Here is a 20,459-nt window from a genome sequence, read left to right as displayed (position 1 = left end):
CTCAGTGGGCCTTACCTGGTCAAATAAAAAGTTTATTTTTGCTTGTTTAGTTGTCTCCCTCTTTATTTCATCTCGTTGATTCTGGTCGGCCATGTTTGTTTGTTGTAATACGGAGTTAGACTGATGGCCTTAATCTAAGTTGTCTTGTGGTTGTTGTTTGACTTGCATCCCACTGGGATTTTTGCACACAGAGTTGGTGTACGGTGCTTTATCTGGAATATTTTGCTGTTTTTTCTGGATTTTCTGTTTGCACATAGTCACTTTAAGATGTTTTCTTGATCATGTTTTTGTCTTTTGTTTGTTGCGGTTGCATCCGATTCAAGAGCCGAATGGCTCACAGGGCTATACCAAATAAATGAAACTGAAAAAGAACTGAGGTATGTGTATATATGCTGCTATGTTTTCCAGTTGTATCTGCAAATGACCCCTTGTTTACACAACGACCAATTGTACAGAAAACACCACATCATCTGCTCAGGTGGTGATGTTGCACAAGCCCTTGACGACTTACAGTCCGAAGGATGTGAGTTAAAATCCCAGCTAATTGTCGACTCGTTGACTCAGCCCATCATCACACCTCCAATCCGGCGTCGATAAAATGAAAAATCGACAGTAGCCAACCTATGGATGGATTGGTTCTCACCGTGTGAATGTGGAATGTCCGCTGCTGGCTCAGTGCAAGTCAATGTGCGTGGCTATTCTATTTGCTTCTAAGCCCCCCCGTCCTGGGGAATTTTCTCCCCACCTCCGCATCGCCCCCCCCTTCCACCCCCCTCTACTCCGTCTGATTTCCAGTCTCTTCACAAGACATTCCTTTTCAACCCCCTTGCTTTCGGACCCCCTTCGTGGCTTATTTTCTCTCATTTACTTGCTCAGAGTCCCTCCCGTTCCCTGCAACCCTCGCTTTGTATTTGTGTTCCTGTGACGTTATGTTCGCATTATGAATACAGGTTATTGTTGTTGAGGTTGCAGTCGTTTAACCCCCACCGTACTCTGTTATATCTTCAACACATAAGCAGCTTAAACTCAAACATCAGATGCTTAGCCGTCAGATACGTCCCAATTCATACCATATTGGAGTGCTGTCATTGTGTAATTGTGAGCATAATGGACACCCAATACCGAAGTCGACGACAGTTCGATTCCCCGGTACGGCAGTTGAAACAATGGTGCAAGTTTATCACAAATGGGTAACTCCATATTTGACCTACTCTGCCATGCTGGGCAGACGTATTGGAAGCGGTGGGAACATCCACATTCTACTCCACCACACGCACGATCTGCTGATCGACCAACTTGCCCATTATCTCAACTGCCGAACTGTCACCCTCTGGATTGCAAATGTAGCGGTGTGCTAATTATCACACCCATGTCATTAGTGCTCTATATTTGCGACAATCATACTCAATTACTCAATCGAGGTCCTTATGGTGAATGGATGGATGGGTCAACGATCAATAGATCAGGTTTTCATAGGTGCACAGAATTGTCTGTAATTTTTGGGAATAACAATTGGTTTATGCACACATCTGTCAGGCACTTAACATCAGCTGTGAATCAGCCGTAGAGTGAGCTGCTCACGATCAGAATGGAGCAAGTTCAAATCCTGGTTTTTGACTGAGCCCACCATCATCATTCCTCTAAGGTTGTTAAAATTATTTACCACTTCGTGTGGAAGTCAATAGTGGTTGTCCTATGGATAGACTTGCCCAGCCATAGGAATGAGGGATTTCCATCACTGCCGCGGGGCTGTAATCAGACACAATTTGTGTTAGCAGGAAATCGAGAAAGACGTTTGCGTGTGTTCAAAAATGCATGCACGCGTGCTTTGCAGCAGCATGCTTGACGTTGTGCCCCTTAGACACGGGGTTGTAGGTAATTGAATCCACTTGACTTCAAGAGGAGCCCACTGATCCAGATAGCTGGTCTGTGCTGCTGTGAGTTGTCGTGGCTGAATCACATGTATTTTTGTGAAGCTGCCTCAGTTGGCTTGCTAATGGCACTCAATATCCCATGAACATGGGGGCATGAACATGTCCAAAAAACTCAGCTTGAAAGTGTCGATGTACGTATGTTGCACTTCTTTCGCACCGTGCGTAACCAACCGTGCTAATCGGAGGTGCGGGGGTAAGGACAATAAAACTAAGCACAAAAAGCAGTTCTAGAGAAATGCGTTTTCAATCTAGATTTAAAAGTGCATAGCTCTCAGTGGCTGAAGGGGCGGGGGAAACCTGGTGCACAGGCACATATGCCATCAACTTTGCACTCCGATACATCGCACTCTACGGACTCTGAATATACGCCGTATATAGATGTCTGGTTGAGCATTTTTACCAAACTTGGGTGAAGGTAGAGAGTTGATGCACGGGAATGATTGAAGGAGAGGGCCGAGGAGATGGGATGCGAATTGATGGTAAGAATTAGTGTTTGTGCCAATACGTATAAACAGAAAAAGCAGTTCTGAAGAAATTCGTTTTCAATGGAGATTTCAAAGTGCATAGCTCCTAATATCAGAATGAAGAGCGTTCCAGACGGCCGCAGAAGTGCACCTGGAAGAGCGTGACGCAGTGACCGTCTTTGTTCGATGGCCAGCCAACGGCTGTGCGAGGATGACCGGCGTTCGCGTGATGGTTTATGCTCGGAGACAAGAGAAGCGTGAACCGTGACATAGCATCCACTGCTACCGTGGTTTCCTTTCATGCAATGGAAGCATCGCTGCAACATTAGGGCTTGAACAATTCACTAATTCCTCCCTTGAAATGATCTCCGGCGCAGCAACACCCCGTTTTAGGTCTCCCCCTTTTATGTCATTTTCGCAAAATACGTTGCCACTTTATCGTTAACACCGCCGCTACCCGATTTGCCTCGCCTCAACCTTCCACACGCGTACGTCGCTGACAGCACCGTCCGTTCTTTCTCGTTATCCGCCACCTCTCAGCCTTCGCCTCCACCACCGAGCCTACACATCGCTTCGATTGACGCCACTTCGATATTCGTCGTCGCATCCTTCAGGAAGGCATCCCTGACGTAAGCTGGGGTATTACTCTGCAGGGTTACAATGCATTCAATCATAAAAGATTGTCATGAGTTAGGCAGTGGTGGCTATGAACGCCTGTAATCCAGTAATGTGGAGGCAGCGAGGGTCGGTGGATCACGCAGCGTTTGCGAAACTCCCTTCCCGTGGGTATCGAAGTGCCATACCCTGGCTCACCAGGAGAAGGCGACACTGTAAGTGTGGACATAATCGCCATCTCTTTCCATCTGCACAGGGATCGAGTGTTGCACCATCACACGCCTGGATTTTCTCCGGGGTGCACCCGGTTTACTGCCAGACTTATAAAACACTCATCGTGGCTAAGGACATCTCGAACATCTCGAAAATAAAAGACAATCATCCAGGAAAGCATCCCTTTTCTGGGTGAATTGTACATTATTATGTTATTCTAGTAAGAAAATTGCAGAGAATGGTAGCACCTCTTGTAGCTGCAGGTGTGATATAAACCCATGAAATACATCATATATGTAAAAACACTGATTCTTATTTGGGTGTATGTACAATGAGCTTTGGAATAGATCCATCGTTCAGCTACTCTATTATAGGCTCGTTATGAACCTGCTTTTATTAGCGTATTTTTTACCTATATGTCTCCCATGTCTATTCAACTTTGATGATGCAATTTAAATGTTTATGAATGTCTATATATATTTTTGGGGGCGTATGCAATAAATGTAAAAATACTGAGCCTGGGTCTTGGAAATGTGTTCTTGTATAGCCACCTTTTATTTTCGAATACAATTCTTATCTATCATAAAATTCACAGATATTTCCAAAAATATAATAAAGTGGAAATTGTTTCATACAGTAGTAGATAAAGTCCCAATGCTAACATTGCATACAATGGCACACTGCTCATTTATACTTTAGAATGGTCTAAATTGTCTATAATACCATAATTAAATTGTCCTGCACCTTACAAAGAGCTTGTTAGCTCATTGGGCTTTACTTTAAATTACGCTTCTGATTCTGATTTAGTAATTCATTATAAGGTGAATAAAAACATATACTTATTGAGGCTGCCAAGGTAGGTGTTACTTTGATGTAATTTTCCTTGAAGAATGTTTATGCGCTAAAGTAATTTATGTTTTATCACGGTCCAGTTTTAGAATTTGTTATTGCATTTGCCATTCTGGGGTCAGCGCCAGGAACTATATAAATTGACGGATGAAATAAACAAAAAAGTTTATCATTTATTTTAGCTCCCCACTCCAAGAATCCTGCCTAGTGCCCGATAAAAAAAGTAGGACGCCTCAAGTAATACCAACATACGTATTGGAAGAAATAAAATGCATCACTATCGAGACCCTTTCTGCTTGCATACGTTTGCCACTTCATAGCTTTATTTTGGTGATTTCGAAAAGTGTTTTGGTTTAGCCATGTTTGTTTGTTGTAGTACAGAGTTAGACTGATGGCCTTAATCTAAGTTGTCTTGTGACGTTTGTTGGTTGTTTGACTTGCATCCCACTGGGATTTTTGCACACAGCGTTGGTGCACGGTGTTTTTTATGCAATATTTTGCTGTCTTTTCTTGGATTTTCTGTTTGCACTCAGTCACATATTCACTTCAAGATGTTTTTTTGTTCATGTTTTTGTTTTTTTGTTTGTTGCGGTTGCACCAGATTCAAGAGCCGAATGGCTCACAGGGCTATACCTAATAAATGAACTTGAACTTTCCAAACAATATGTTCTATTAATTGGTCCCCTTCGTCGGGACTTCTAAAACATGGCATCTTGCTGCAAATTAGACGTCATAGACCATCCTAAGGCTAAGCTGTTCTGTGGAACTGGTAAAAGCCTAGTGTTTATTTGAACAACATTCTCAATACATTTCGATTTAAAGCTTTCGTGACTGCAGGGATTCATATTCTTGGATCTTTCGGTAAAGTCACGTAGAAGGGAAATAATAAAATAATGAAAATAAAACATAATAAACTTCTCACGACGTTTCGGCCACAACGCAAGCAGCCGTCCTCAGGTGAAGAACAGACGCTGTCTTTCCGACAGCTCTGTTCTCATTGCCCCAGTGGCTTCCTTTATTATGTTTTATATTTATTATTTTATTATTTCCCTTCTACGTGACTTTACCGAAAGATCCAAGAATATTCTCAATACACATTTATTCCTGTATGTATGTATGGTGAACTTCTTTCGCACCATACGTCGCCAAACATGTTAATACATCTACAGTATGTTGGCTCAAACAGATACTAGATTTATTAATAGATTATTGATCAAATATGAATTTCATATTGTGAATAAAACCTCATCACATGGGTCCGTGGGGTGGCACAAGTGCCGCAGTGTTTCAAATGCAGTGACATCTGAGTCACCACTTCAATGACAAACGTGGCGAAGTAGGGTCAACCGACTCCCATGACTGACAAAGCACTGGGAGGCCTTTATCCAGCAGTGGATTGACAGAGAGATGTTAAGTATAATTGCGAGGCTGGTTGTATTTAAAAATTTCCAACGGGCTCTCAGTATATTTCAAATAAAAAACATCGATTCAAAATAGCAATGCACTGAATTTGTAGTCATTTGCATTAAAATAATATCGGTAACCGATTTTATCGTATAGCCAGGGGTGTGTGTGTTTTAGCATTGGCACATCAATTTATTATACGTTTCCATTTAAGGAAAAGAAGAATTGCAAACAAGAACAACCCCAAACAAATCCTCGAGTTTGCGTGAATTAGTCTCTTCAGTCCACAGTTTTAAATTTTTCAGGGATTCATACTCTTAGATCTTTCGGTAAAGTCACGTAGGTAAATAATGAAATTAAAATTGATAAAAATAAAACAATAAAATCACGACGTTTCGGAGGCAACACAAGTCTCCGTAACTGGTAACTGGTACTTAAGAACTTGCATCTTGAATCCCTGCCTCACTTGATGCAGCAAATCTGGCTGTGACGGTCCCACCTGATGACGGAGACTTGTGTTGCCTTCGAAACGTCGTGATTTTATTGTTTTATTTTTTTATTAATTTTAATTTCATTTTTTACCTACGTGACTTTATCGAAAGAACTAAGAGTATGAATCCTTGCAGTCACGAAAGCTTCAAATCTAGAATTTTTCAGGGATGCTTTTGACTGCAGGAATGTATTCAGAGGTATTAAAAAAACAGCTCGTACCTGCCAGACGATCAGCAATGTTGCAGAATTTCCATCAGTCTTAGAGTGCGTGTGTTTTGGCATGCGTGTACGTTTCCCGGAAAGGCAACTTGAACGATGACTCGGGGATAGTAAAATACATAAATGAAATATGAAGTCCCCAGACAATGCGTTGGGGTTACCGGAGAAGTTTAACGCCTTTGGCAACGAATGCATTGTCATGCGATAACTCACTGATTTAGTGGCATTAGGGGCATCAGTGTTACACACACTGTGGGGTTTGGGATTTCTGATAGAGTATGTTAAGATGAGAGAGGGGATCTTTATATAATTTTAAATCTGTCAATGATAAGTTAAACCCATCACAAATATATCAACAATGTTTGCAGGCTGGAAACAAATAGATTAAATAACATACACAGGTGTGCAGCATGTACAAAATCGCTCAGCCTTACCTATACCACCAGTTGAAAAGCACTGCATTTCCCCCCCCCCCCCCCAATATGTTGATGTTATTACCAACTCTAAGAGTTCAGTTGTTGGTCTAAATAGAAAAATACATGGCATTAAAACACAGTATCACTCTCGCCATAATTCGTGAAGTCCCATTTTTAAATCCTTTATATTAAGTTCGCGTGCTTGCTTGCTTGCTTAGGACTGTGCAAATCTTTCGGTCGTTTTTTAACCCACTTCCCGTGATCCAATCGAGCTGACATTTTCCACACAGACTCGTTGTGCCAGACAATTATTCTTCGTGAAAAAAAATTCCCAAAATTTAACACTTTTTAGGCAAAAAAATTGATTTTACATATATTCAAATAGAACTCATTCATCGCTTTGGCTGAACGTCAGAGTGTAAGAGCCCAGAGCGTAACCCCTCCACAGGCCGTGGCGGAGTAGCGCAGTTGGTAGCGCCCTCGCTTCCCATGCCAAAGGTCGCGGGATCGATCCCCGCGTCCTCCACAGGCGAATATATTTTAAATCCTTTATATAAGTTCGCCGCCACGCATATAAAGGTTATAGTGAAAAACTTTGTTTTTACGGGTTTACTTGTTAAATCCTTTATATTAAGTTCGCGTGCTTGCTTAGGACCGTGCAAATCTTTTGGTCGTTTTTTAACCCACTTCCCGTGATCCAATCGAGCTGACATTTTCCACACAGACTCGTTGTGCCAGACAATTATTGTTCGTGAAAAACAATTCCCAAAATGTTACACTTTTTAGGCAAAAATTTTTATTTTACATATATTCAAATAGAACGCATTCATGGCTTTGGCTGAACGTCAGAGTGTAAGAGCCCAGAGCGTAACCCCTCCACAGGCCGTGGCGGAGTAGCGCAGTTGGTAGCGCCCTCGCTTCCCATGCCAAAGGTCGTGGGATCGATCCCCGCGTCCTCCACAGGCGAATATATTTTTAAATCCTTTATATTAAGTTCACTTGCTTGCTTAGGACCGTGCAAATCTTTCGCTCGTTTTTTAAATCATTTATATTAAGTCCGCTTGCTTGCTTGCTTGCGTGCTTGCGTGCTTGCTTGCTTACGACCGTGCAAATCTTTCGGTAGTTTTTTAACCCACTTCCCGTTATCCAATCGAGCTGACATTTTGCACACAGACTCGTTGTGCGAGACAATTAATGTTCGTGAAATTTTTTTTCCAAAATTTTACACTGTTTAGGGAAAACAAATTAAATATTTAATTACCAATTGCTTAATACTGGCAGACAATCATCTGACCCATAGGTGGCAGCCATCTCAAGCCAGAGGACGAGAGGACTCTAGCCGCCACGCATATAAAGGATTTATAGTGAAAAACTTTGTTTTTACCGGTTATACTTATTCACAGTAAAAATCATAACCACCGCCACACACATTTGCAGTGCGCATATGCACATTAAAGGCAAATGCAATCGTATAATTAAAAAGCCAAGTATACCTTATTCTAAAATAAGTTTGCAGTTGTACTGTATGTCACAAGTACACTAGAACCCCTCTTAACGACGGTGATTGGTTTCACGAAACCGGTTATTAAGCGAGCATAAGAAATACACGTTAAAGGCTTAATTCGCTCCGATAGGGTCGAAAGTTACCCCTTTTCACCCCCCAAAAAATACTTTCTAATAATTAAACAATGTATATGAATACGTAAATATACTAACATAAACACATGTTAAAAGAAACATGGTTAATCAATGCATTAATGAATAATTACAGGGGAATGGTAAGCGAACACATTGGGCTCTATGGAGGCACTACACTACACTATACACTACACATTGGGCTCTATGGCGGCCAATCGTTAAATGATTAGTCGTTCACAGGGGTGGTCGTTAAGAAGGGTTATACTCTACACTACTATACACTACACTACTATACACTACACTATACACTACACTACTATACACTACACTATACACTACACTATTTACTACACTACTATACACTACACTACTATACACTACACTACTATACACTATACACTACACCATACACTACACTACTATACACTACACTATACACTACACTATACACTACATTGCTATACACTACACTAGTATACACTACTATACACTACACTATACATTACACTACTATACACTACACTAAACTACTATACGCTGCACTACTATACACTACACTATACACTACACATTGGGCTCTATGGAGGCCCGTCGTTAAGTGATTAGTCGTTAACAGGGGTTGTCGTTAAGAGGGTTCTACTGTACAAGCTTACAGCAATGGACATCAGTAGAATGCAGTCACAAACAATGTGTGGCCATTTTGTCACTCAGACCAGCGAACCAAAGATACATTATACCAGAGGTCGCAATCGGGTACCCGATACCCGTACCCTACCCGATACCCGGCTACCAATACCTGGCCGGGTTTGGGTACCCGTTTGCAACCCTGGTGTGGCCGGGTACGGGTACGGGTAGGCCTGAGTCACTGGTGAGTAACCGTTTGTCACTCATTGCGGGTAGGGTACGGGTAAGGAATCAAAACCCGTTTGCGACCTCTGCATTATACCAACAAGGGCAAAACAAAAACGTTCAACTGTTTCGAGCTGCTGCGCATCTCTGTGTTGTTGTTAACTCGATTATCCCCAGAATAGAATGCAGCCTCTCAAGATAAGTTGTTGAAAAATGCCACCCTGTTTCTATTGAGGCCGATGGGGTTTTGTTTGTTGTTTGAGATGTGAGCATTTGCTCATTATTCAAATGAACTCCAGCTCCTGAAAGCAACTTTCAGCGCGGTGAGACTACCATTTCTGACCATTGTTTTAGTAATTACATACACAGGACACAGTGTACAAGTGAACATTTGAATGGGGGGGGGGTATTGAAACAAGCCATTATAATCTGTAGTCACAAATACATTGCTTGATGACAGCATGATTTATTCAAATCCGGTAGAACGTCTCCTGGTGCGGCGGAACAACATCGATTACCCTTTCGATTTAAAGCTTTCGTGACTGCAGGGATTCATATTCTTGGTTCTTTCGGTTAAGTCACGTAGAAGGAAAATAATAAAATAATAAAAATAAAACAATAAAATTCTCACGACGTTTCGATTGCAACACAAGCAATCATCATCAGGTGTGAAAATCACAGCACGACAATTTGTGGTTTTCACACCTGATGATGATTGCTTGTGTTGCAATCGAAACGTCGTGAGAATTGTATAGTTGTATTTTTATTATTTGATTATTTCCCTTTTACGTGACTTTACCGAAAGAACTAAGAATATCGATGATCCTATTGTCAGAGATTTTATTTGCGAACTATTCAACTTATATCTTGACTTAAAGCTTTCGTGACTGCAGGAATTCATGTTCTCGGTAAAGTCACGAAAATATTTTTTTTTTTAAATCACATTTTTATAAAAATATCACAAAAAAATATCACGTTAAAAAAATATACATAACTTTTTCATTATTATTGTTCCATCTACGTGGCTTTACGGAAAGACCCAAAGAATATTAAACTTATCACGGATAATAGTCAGCTCTTTGCAAACTCTACAGTTATCATGGTTAATTATAGGACGCCGTGGGAAATATGGTCACTGACCAGAACAGTAATATATGGTCACGCATTCTAGATGATAACAATGGTCTTTGTTATCAGCTTGCATTTGTCTATGTACATTGAAACTGCACGTTACACTTAGACGACTGGCTATTGAGTTAAACATTGAATATGTCGTACATACGAATGCATGCGCTATAATTGTGTTTGGCAATGATGATGCGTTCTGAAATTGCGTATGGGACTTTACTAATAGTGGCGACTGTGTTTTTGTTGTAATTGTGTCTACGGCAAGAGGTGCATAAAGGGATGCCAAAGACTGAATTGGTCACACCTGGCATAGCTACAGCATCATCGAGCAATGAAGTGGAGGATACAATCCTATCAAGCTCATACCGCTCCACCGTCACATAATAAAGCAGGAGACAATAATGTCTCAACGCAAGTGTTGTTGAATCAACGAGGCACACTGACTGGTCCGTGTACAAAGTCAAACGGTTGCGTTTTTTTTTAAATTCCCATTGTATTCTGTGCACGATGGCAACGATTGCGTTCGCGTTTGGCTGGCTAATATACTTGCACATTGTCACAATACATTCAGGGCAACGTACTTATGTTGCTTTAAAAAAAAGTATCAAGGCAGTGTGAAACGTGCTACCAAATGGCGTATGTAAAATTGGGTATTTAGATAAATTTTTCGATTTAAAGCTTTCGTGACTGCAGGGATTCATCTTCTTGGTTCTTTCGGTAAAGTCACGTAAAAGGGAAACATAATAAAATACATATTTTATTATGTAATTTTTTTTTATCATTTTATTATTTAGATCAAACCACCTATTTTAACACTTACCTCCTAACATGCAAACGTAGCCGCATTGTTTATTGTTCTTTGTTTGAATGCCCCCTTGTTGCATCACCTCCACACAACGAGATGGTTCTCGAACCACATGAAAAGCTGCTGAGATGAATTTCCAGCCATGAGACGTCTTGCTGCTGAATCCGCATAAGTGCCACTATTTTTTTCATAATTAGATCTGAACTTCGCACAGTGGTCACGTAACATTTTAACTGTCAAAAAATATCACGTTGAATTATTTTTTTATTAGTTTTTGACCAATCAAGAAATTATTAAAATATTGTTGGTTACAATGCATGTACAATGACAACGTTGTTATGTATCGCTTGTTTATACGGTTACTCTATGCTGTCAGTCATTCGTGAGGTTTGGGAAAGCTCTGCTGAGATCCTGAGTTATATCCTGAATAATAATAATAATACACACAAAATCAGCAATGCAATGAGTTTTAAGGTCTTAACCCATCTGGAGAAACGTAAAAAAATGCATTGCATTCAATTTCATTAAAAGTGTGTCCAGGGAAAGAACTGTCATCATTCCTGTATCTCTATCCCTGCACTTACACTGTTTTGCTCTCCCCAACTCTTATCCACTCAACCTCGCTGGTCTCTCTGTGTGCTGTGAAGCAGGGCCATTGCTTGAAACGTTGCCATTTATAAACCTTTATTTTTCAAGGCTGTGTTATTGACGAATCTGTTGAGTTATTTTGTATCCAAGGGCTTGCTTTGGTAGAGACCTGCAAAGCGTAAGTGCTTTTAGTCAGTGCGGTTGTTGATATTTTCTTATACTACACGATCTAACCCAAAATAAACTAAACATGATTCATATTATTCTTGGTTCTTTCGGTAAAGTCACGTAGAAGGGAAATAATAAAATAATAAAAGTAAAAACCAATAAAATTATCACGACGTTTCGACTGAAACACAAGCAATCATCACCAGGTGTGAAAAACACAGCAAGATGATTGCTTGTGTTGCAGTCGAAACGTCGTGAGAATTTTATTGTTTTATATTTTTATTATGTTATTGGTTCCCTTCACTACTGACGATGCGCTCCCCAAATTTCACCAGGCTCACTGTTCATGAACTCTTGGAAGTGCTTGCACAAAGGATAGTAACATCTCATCCTGTGTTCTTTGGAATCTGAATATCTGGACTTGTCCAGTGACTGCTGAGAAAGATCAGCTGACAACAGGGGAAAGTCCTTGTGGCGGCACGGAGATACGGCTGACAGGAGGGAATAGACCCCACTGGGACAGTCATAAGGTAGCTTCCCATTTCTGTAGTTTCCCATGCTTCGCAGTATGTTGGAAACACCCGATTTAGCTACAGAAAGTCAACATACGAGAATACCCCTAGAGTCTGCGAGAGCGGGGGCGGAAGATGACTCATCGACTGACAACATGGTAACGACTGGACCGGAAACGACTACGAGTAATGAGAGCACAGCACAAGAGAACACCACAGCAACTGTCACAAGTTCCGCTGCAACAGCAGGCCACAAACAGATGCAGGTATGTGTCTGTGGTTGGAGGAAAGTTACATCACACCATGGGTTGAGGATCCACCAGGGGAAGAAGGGGTGTTTGGGTAAAGAGAGACAGAGGCCTCGCATTGATTACTTTCTGCGAAAGCGATCAAATCAGTCGAATGAAGCACAGCAACTGGACGCAAACCATAGTTTGCAGTGCATCAGTACCACTGTCATGGAGGACGTAAACTCAAGCACCGAAGTAACAACTGAGGTGGAACCAACAACAGGAGTGGAACTCACCCAGCCTCCGAGACCTGCAATCGAGAGGAGACTACCAGGGCACAGACTGTATGTGAAGTGGCCTGGCGCCAGTGACAAGAAGTTGTGGGAAACAGTGAATACTGACCTTACCTTGACCCTCGAGAAACTTCGAGGCACTGTGGAGAAGAAGTTGGAGAGGATGGGGGACATCATCTATGAGTACGGGGCAGAAAGCTTTGGAGTGCAAGAGGCAAAAGGCGGGAGAAAGGTTCCAACCCCACCAGTTTCCAGGAGGCAACAAGAAATCAAGCGCCTCGTTCAAGAAAGGAGACAGCTTAAGAAACAGTGGAAGAAAGCCTCGGAAGTGGAAAAGGAGGGCATAGAGGCACTTCAGGCTGACATCAAAACCCGGTTGGCATCCCTCTGTAGAGCAGAGAACCTACGGAAGCGCAGAAGGAAGAAAGAACAAACTAGAACTCGATTCTATAAAGATCCCTTCAAGTTCCTTAAAAGTCTCTTCACGAAGGAAAAAAGTGGAGTTCTAAAAACAACAAAGAAAGACCTAGAAGAGCACCTGAGAACAACAAACTTTGACTCAAAGCAACATGAACATCTGGCCATCCCATCAGATATCCCACCCATTGAACCCCCGGAACATCATATTGAGACCAGCCCTCCGACATGGAAAGAGGTGGAAAACACAGTTCGAAGGGCAAGAACAGCATCAGCCCCGGGGCCAAATGGAGTCCCGTACAAAGTGTATAAGAACGCACCAGACGTCCTGAGGTTCCTCTGGAGGCTTATGAGAACAGCTTGGCAAAAGAAGATAATACCCAAAGTGTGGCGTAGGGCAGGCGGGGTCCTGATCCCTAAGGAGAAGGATGCAGTGAACATCAGCCAATTCCGCCCAATCTCCTTACTGAATGTCGAGGGTAAAATCTTCTTTAGGATCATTGCCCAGAGGATGGCCGAGTACCTGCAAAGGAATGCGTACGTCGATACATCTGTACAGAAGGCAGGAATATCAGGGTTCTCTGGCTGCTTGGAACATTCCAGCATGATCTGGCACCAGATCCAAATGGCCAAGGTGGAGAAAAGGGACCTCCATGTAGTCTTCCTCGACCTCGCCAATGCATTTGGCTCTGTGCCCCATGAACTCCTGTGGTCTGCCTTCAGATTTTTCCACATACCGGACACCATCACAACCCTGGTGAAGTCGTACTTTCAGGATCTGCAGTTCTGCTTCACCACCTCAGAGTTCACCACCTCATGGCAATGCCTGAATGTAGGTATAATGGCGGGATGTACCATTTCTCCATTGGCATTCATAATGGCAATGGAGGTTATCATCAGATCCTCAAAATGGGTTGCTGGTGGACAGCGAGTCGACTCTGGTTTTCGCCTCCCTCCACTCAGAGCCTACATGGACGACATTACAACATTGACCACCACTGTCCCATGCACCAGGAGACTGCTCAGAAAACTCGAGGAGAACATCAGCTGGGCCCGTATGAAGATTAAACCATCCAAGTCACGCAGCATCTCGATTGTTAAGGGAGTACTCTGTGACCTGAAATTCTTCATCGGAGATGACCAAATCCCAAAAGTGTCTGAGCAGCCGGTAAAAAGCCTTGGAAGGTGGTATGATGCAAGCCTGAAGGACAAAGACCAGGTGCAACAGCTGCGCATAGACATCAGTAGTAGCCTACAGTCCATCGACAACACCCAGCTACCTGGAAAGTTAAAGGCCTGGTGTCTGCAGTTTGGTCTCCTACCCCGGGTGTTGTGGCCCCTAGCAGTGTATGAGGTTCCAATCTCAACAGTGGAGAAGATGGAAAGAGGAGCCACGAGCTACTTAAAGAAGTGGCTCGGAGTTCCACGATGCCTTACCACCATAGGCCTCTATGGAGATGGTGTCCTCAAGCTGCCCCTCACCAGTCTAACCGAGGAATTCAAGTGTGCAAAAACCAGGCTCCAGATGACACTGAATGAATCTCGAGACCCAGTGGTGAGCAACAACGCGCCGACCTTGGCAACTGGGCGCAAATGGAGGCCAGGAAAAGCAGTCCAGGAGGCAACAGCAGCCCTCAGACATGCTGACATTGTGGGTCATGTTCAGCAAGGGAGAGGAGGCCTTGGGCTAACTAGCCGTGCTGCTTGGAGTAAGGCCACTGCACCAGAGCGGCGGAAGATGGTAGTGCAGGAAGTACACCATCAGGAGGAGGCTGCAAGGTGGGCCAAGGCAGTCTCTCTTGCCAAACAAGGACAGTGGACTCGATGGGACAGTGTGGAGAAGAGGAAGATCAGCTGGAAGGATCTGTGGGCCATGGAAGCGAGGCGGTTGAGCTTTTCCATCAGAGCAACATATGACGTCCTTCCAACACAAGTTAATCTTCACCAATGGTATGGTGAAGATCCGGACTGTGCCCTCTGTTCCATGCCAGCCAACCTCAGGCACATTCTCACAGGGTGTAAAACAAGCCTCACCCAAGGACGCTACACTTGGCGTCACAACCAAGTCCTTAAAAACCTTGCGTCCGCCCTGGAGGACAAGCGAGCTGCCACCAACTCCCTACCACCCCCAGCAGCATCACACCCCTTACAGACGACCTTTGTCCGCGAAGGGGCTAAACCACCGAAGAGCGGCTCTACACCAATAGAGCGAGACCAGCTGCGCTTGGCCCGCGACTGGAAAATGCTAGCTGACATTGGCCGGCAACTTGTGTTTCCTCCGGAGATCGCAACCACCACCCTAAGACCTGACATGGTGCTCTGGTCCCGTTCGCTCAAGAAGGTCTTCATCATTGAGCTCACAGTACCCTGGGAGGACTCAGTAGATGAGGCTTATGAGCGAAAACATCTGCGCTATGCCGATCTAGCTGCCGAAGCACGGCATCATGGCTGGAACACAGAAGTCCGACCAGTGGAGGTGGGCTGCAGAGGTTTTGTGGCAACATCTACAACCAGACTGCTTAGAGACCTGGGAATTAAGGGCCAGAGCCAGCGTTCGGCAATCAGAGCTGTATCGGAGGCGGCAGAAGGCAGCAGTCAGTGGCTCTGGATGAAGAGGAAAGACCCCAGCTGGGCCCCAAAGTGAGAGGGCCAGGAGGTATGCAGTCAACAATGCTTGACTCAGGGAGGAGGACGCCCCTGCCATGCATAGTCTCATGGGATGTTTGCTATCAACAACAAGGCAACTCCTATGACTAATTGGGAATGGGACGCAAGCGTAGGATTGATCACCCTGTCGCTGGCCGCCTTTGGGGAGGGTGTATAGTATGAAAGGCCGAAACACCCTAGGAACCAAAGGGTCACTACTGACGATGCGCTCCCCAAATTTCACCAGGCTCACTGTTCATGAACTCTTGGAAGTGCTTGCACAAAGGATAGTAACATCTCATCCTGTGTTCTTTGGAACCTTCTACGTGACTTTACCGAAAGAACCAAGAATATGAATCCCTGCAGTCACGAAAGCTTTAAATCGAAAAGAATCATATTGTAATGATATGGGTTTTCCCCTTTTTTCTAAGCAACACAACTGAATCCTTTTTACAAGGAATCTTTGTAAAAAGGTTTTAGTTTTGTTGCGAGAAAAAAGGGGGGGAAACCCTATTATTATATTTTGGTACTGACAAAGGACGTCTAATGATGAATCATATTTGTCATTAACGTTTCCATACGAAGTCACTTTTTAACAGTTGCATTTATTTATTATGGGAACCTCTGCTAGCATAGCATTCAAACACGGACACATTTACATTTAAATTTTGTGCAAGCAGTCCCTTGTACTTTTGCTTATGAAAATAATAATACTTAGCAGTTTAAGTTACTGCAGGAAAGGTAGTCAGATAATTAACATTTAATTGAAATTTTATAGGAAAGTACCAGCTACATTTCTTAGAGTTTTTTTTTTTAAGGGCTGTCTCCAGAGATGTAGCGAGGTGGGAAACTGCTTGAAGTTCATTGCAGCAGCATTTTGCTTTTAGAGACTATAAACATTTTACAAGCCAAGTCTTGCTTTGTATGCTCGTGTGATAAACATCTTAGATTCGGCTCATAAAATGTGCAGCATTTTATTAGAAAAAGGAAGGCCTAAAAGCTACTGGCGAACACTACCCTAACTAATGCACTTATATAATAATATGTGTGCAGTATTAATATTGATTTCATTGAACAAAAATGCGAAATAAATCCTACATTATTTAACTGGGTTCAGGAAAGTACACGTTATTCTTCTTGCGTTCTTTATCAGTTGAGTTGGTTAAGTAAAAATGTGCAGCATTTTATTCGAATAATATCTGTCAAGGATAAAGGAAGGCCTAAAAGCTACTGGCGAACACTACTCTAACTAATGCACTTATATAATAATATGTGTGCAGTATTAATATTGATTTCATAGAACAAAAATGCGAAATAAATCCTACATTATTTAACTGGGTTCAGGAAAGTACACGTTTTTCTTCTCGCCTTCTTTATTCAGTTGAGTTGGTTAAGTAAAAATGTGCAGACTGCGTAATGAACGATTCATTTGAGAGTCGGTTTAATTGGTACAAAAACATCTGTGCATTGCATCTGGATGGTGTGCAGGAGTAGGTAATGCGGCTCTAATGAAGGTGTTTTCCAGTTGTTCTGTGTGTTTTAAGAACCTTGCACGTGGAGAAAAACGTGGGACATCATTCCGAGCAATGCACGGTGCAACCTGAAAACACACCAAAGAGCCATACAACGCAACTGCGGAAACCAATGCAGTAGGAACAAAATTTATAATCAGACAACATGCCTCCTTCACATATACAATTGGCACACTTTTCAGGCAATGATCCTTCTTCATGCCATAAATGTTTCAAGCAATGGACCCTTTAAAAAAAAGTTTATGTGCTATGAAGAAAAGCCATTGCATGAAATGTTGCCAATTACATTCTAGATTTGAGGCTTTCGTGACTGCAAGGATTCATACTCTTAGTTTTTTCGGTAAAGTCACGTAGGTAAAAAATGAAATTAAAATTAATAAAAATAATAATAGAAATAAAATAATAATAAATAATAATAAAAAAATTCTATTATTACTTTTATTAATTTTAATTTCATTTTTTACCTACGTGACTTTACCGAAAAACTAAGAGTATGCCAATTAAATGTTTCCTTTGAAGGGAGTGTTATTGACGAATGGATTGAGTCTGACTTTTTTGTGTGCTTGTGCACCACCGGCAATGAAGCGGCATCCACCAAATTAAAAATATTCGTTTCTGTTATTTTCACATTTACATTTTAATGCTTTTTATTGCAACCGTGATGTGGAATTGAGCAATTTAATTTCGGAAATTTCCTCGCGTGTGCAACGAGTGCATCGCATCGTCTCAGAGAGAGGCCCCTGGAAGTTGATGTCAAAGAACTTCCTCTGAATTTACTTCCAAAGACATTATAATCCACACTCGGATGCACACCGCTGTGCATGCCCTATTGAGAGTATAATTGATGCGTCTGCAGTGAATCGTGAATCCTTCGTGCCACGTGTGGCGAGCGACAGAGCCCCCAGGTCTTCCAAAGTATATGCTTCCTGCATGAGGTTCATTCAGAGATAAAAAAAACATGTTGTGGGGAGTTTGTTGTGTTTATCGCACCCGGGACACTTAATCAATTGCAACTGTGGATCATGTTTACTGCACTGTTCTTGGCAGGTGCTTCTAGCGGTTGAATTTTCGCAAAGTTGTGGTGTATATGCATCCGATCTGACAAGGTAACACACAAAACATGGCAAAGCGTCTCCATAAACACGCCGGCGTGTGTGCTGTTGTACGTTATTGGGTTTTTTTTTCTTCTTCACAAAGCATAAACTTTACCAAACTAAGTTTAACTCTTAGCATAAAAACACATCTACTTTTGGTGAAACTATACTTTGCTTGGTGAGAAGACTTTGCCTCCAGCACAAAAAGAAACGTCCATTTTGGGCGGTTGGGATGCAGAGTGAATATTGAAACACTTTCAGTTTTTTTTTCAGTTTTCATTTATTAGGTATAGCCCCGTGAGCCATTTGGCTCTTGAATCGGGTGCAACCGCAACAAACAAAAAAACATGAACAAGAAAACATCTTAAAGTGACTATGTGACTAAGTGCAAACAGAAAATCCAAAAAAGACAGCAAAAAATTGCAGAAAAAGCACCATACACCAACGCTGTGTGCAAAGATCCCAGTGGGATGCAAGTCAAACAACAAGAACAACCAAAAACAACTTAGATTAAGGCCATCAGTCTAACTCCGTACTACAACAAACAACCATGGCCAAACCAAAATCTTTTCGAAATCACCAAAATAAAGCCATAAAAGCAATGTAACAGTGATCATAGGAACTGTGACCGAATTTTCACAATAAACGACATAAACAACACGTACCACCAAACCCTGCAGCCATAGCTGCCTGCATGAGTCACTCCACAACAGCAGGAGCATCAGTCGGAGTATCAACATTTTTCAATGCACCTTTAAGATCAGCACACTAAATCAAAACACAGATCATACTTTGCAGCGGTCATCCGGAGCGAAACATTTTATGTTATTTTAGGCCACTGATTAGCAGTGGCAGCTAGGGGTGTACAACTCCTCTAGAGCAGTTTTGAGTGAAGATCTCATAGGTAGTGATTCAAGTTGCAGTTTATTGGCAATAGCATTCCAGACCCTGGGTGCATCTGATGGGCAAGGAACAAGAATCTCGCAATGAAGATGATTCTCACAACCGTACTCGTTTCATAGGCAAATCAGGAGGCCTTTGAATTCCTGTCAGATCACGTGCCAGTTTCCTCGGGTTAACAGCTCAAGAGGTCCCAAATGTGCAACATTGTGTTTATATATCCACTATCTTACGTATTTATTTTTAGTGATTTTTCTTACCTTTCTTATACTTTGCACTCTGGTAATTTTTTTTGTACTGTTGTTGTAACTTTGTGACCTGCCCCTACTGGACATCTGTGAAAAAGCGCTTTATAGCTCATCGGCTTTCTCCAGGATAAAAGAAAGCTTCTGATTCTAATGGCTCCGTGATGCTTCATCTGATCTACCATTTACAATTCTCTCAGACGTACCAATGGCCCGAATTCAAAATCACCGAGCGGATAGCTGTGTGTTGGTGGCCGTCCATAAATGACGTCACGCGATGTTGGACGATTTTTGACCCCCCCCCCCCCCTTGTCACACGGCGTCACAAAAAGTCAGACCCCCCACTCAAATATGACGTCACAAAGCTCTGCCCCCCCAATTTTTTTCATAAAACATGCTTCAAATCGCTTTAAACTATTGCCATTGTAGTGCGTATTTAATGTGGCGCTGCACTCTGATTTTGTAGGAGAAAACATTTATTAAAAAGTCGATTTAATGAAGTAGAACGTGTTGTCTATATTTATTTAAAGTTGTGCATTTTGATGTGACGTCACGTTTCTCAACCTCCCCCCCCCGCCACACATCGTCACAAATGTCTGACCCCCCCTGCCCCCCAAGGTGCGTGACGTCATTTATGGACGGCCCCTTGTTCGTGATGGGTGTATGCAGGAGATCGGTGAGGTTATTGCATGCTAATGGTCTTTCCATAAACTGCTGAGGGGTCAGGTGAGATGAGATGTGAATTCAACAACGACTCAAGCATGGATTATTTCAACATTACAGTGCATTGATAGCTACCATCAAAGGT

This window comes from Lethenteron reissneri, chromosome 51 (genome assembly GCF_015708825.2).
Source record: "Lethenteron reissneri isolate LAM-NWPU_2019-01 chromosome 51, ASM1570882v1, whole genome shotgun sequence".
NCBI lineage: Eukaryota > Metazoa > Chordata > Hyperoartia > Petromyzontiformes > Petromyzontidae > Lethenteron > Lethenteron reissneri.
The sequence above is the reverse complement of the archived record's forward strand: the minus strand, read 5'-3'. Positions refer to the sequence as shown.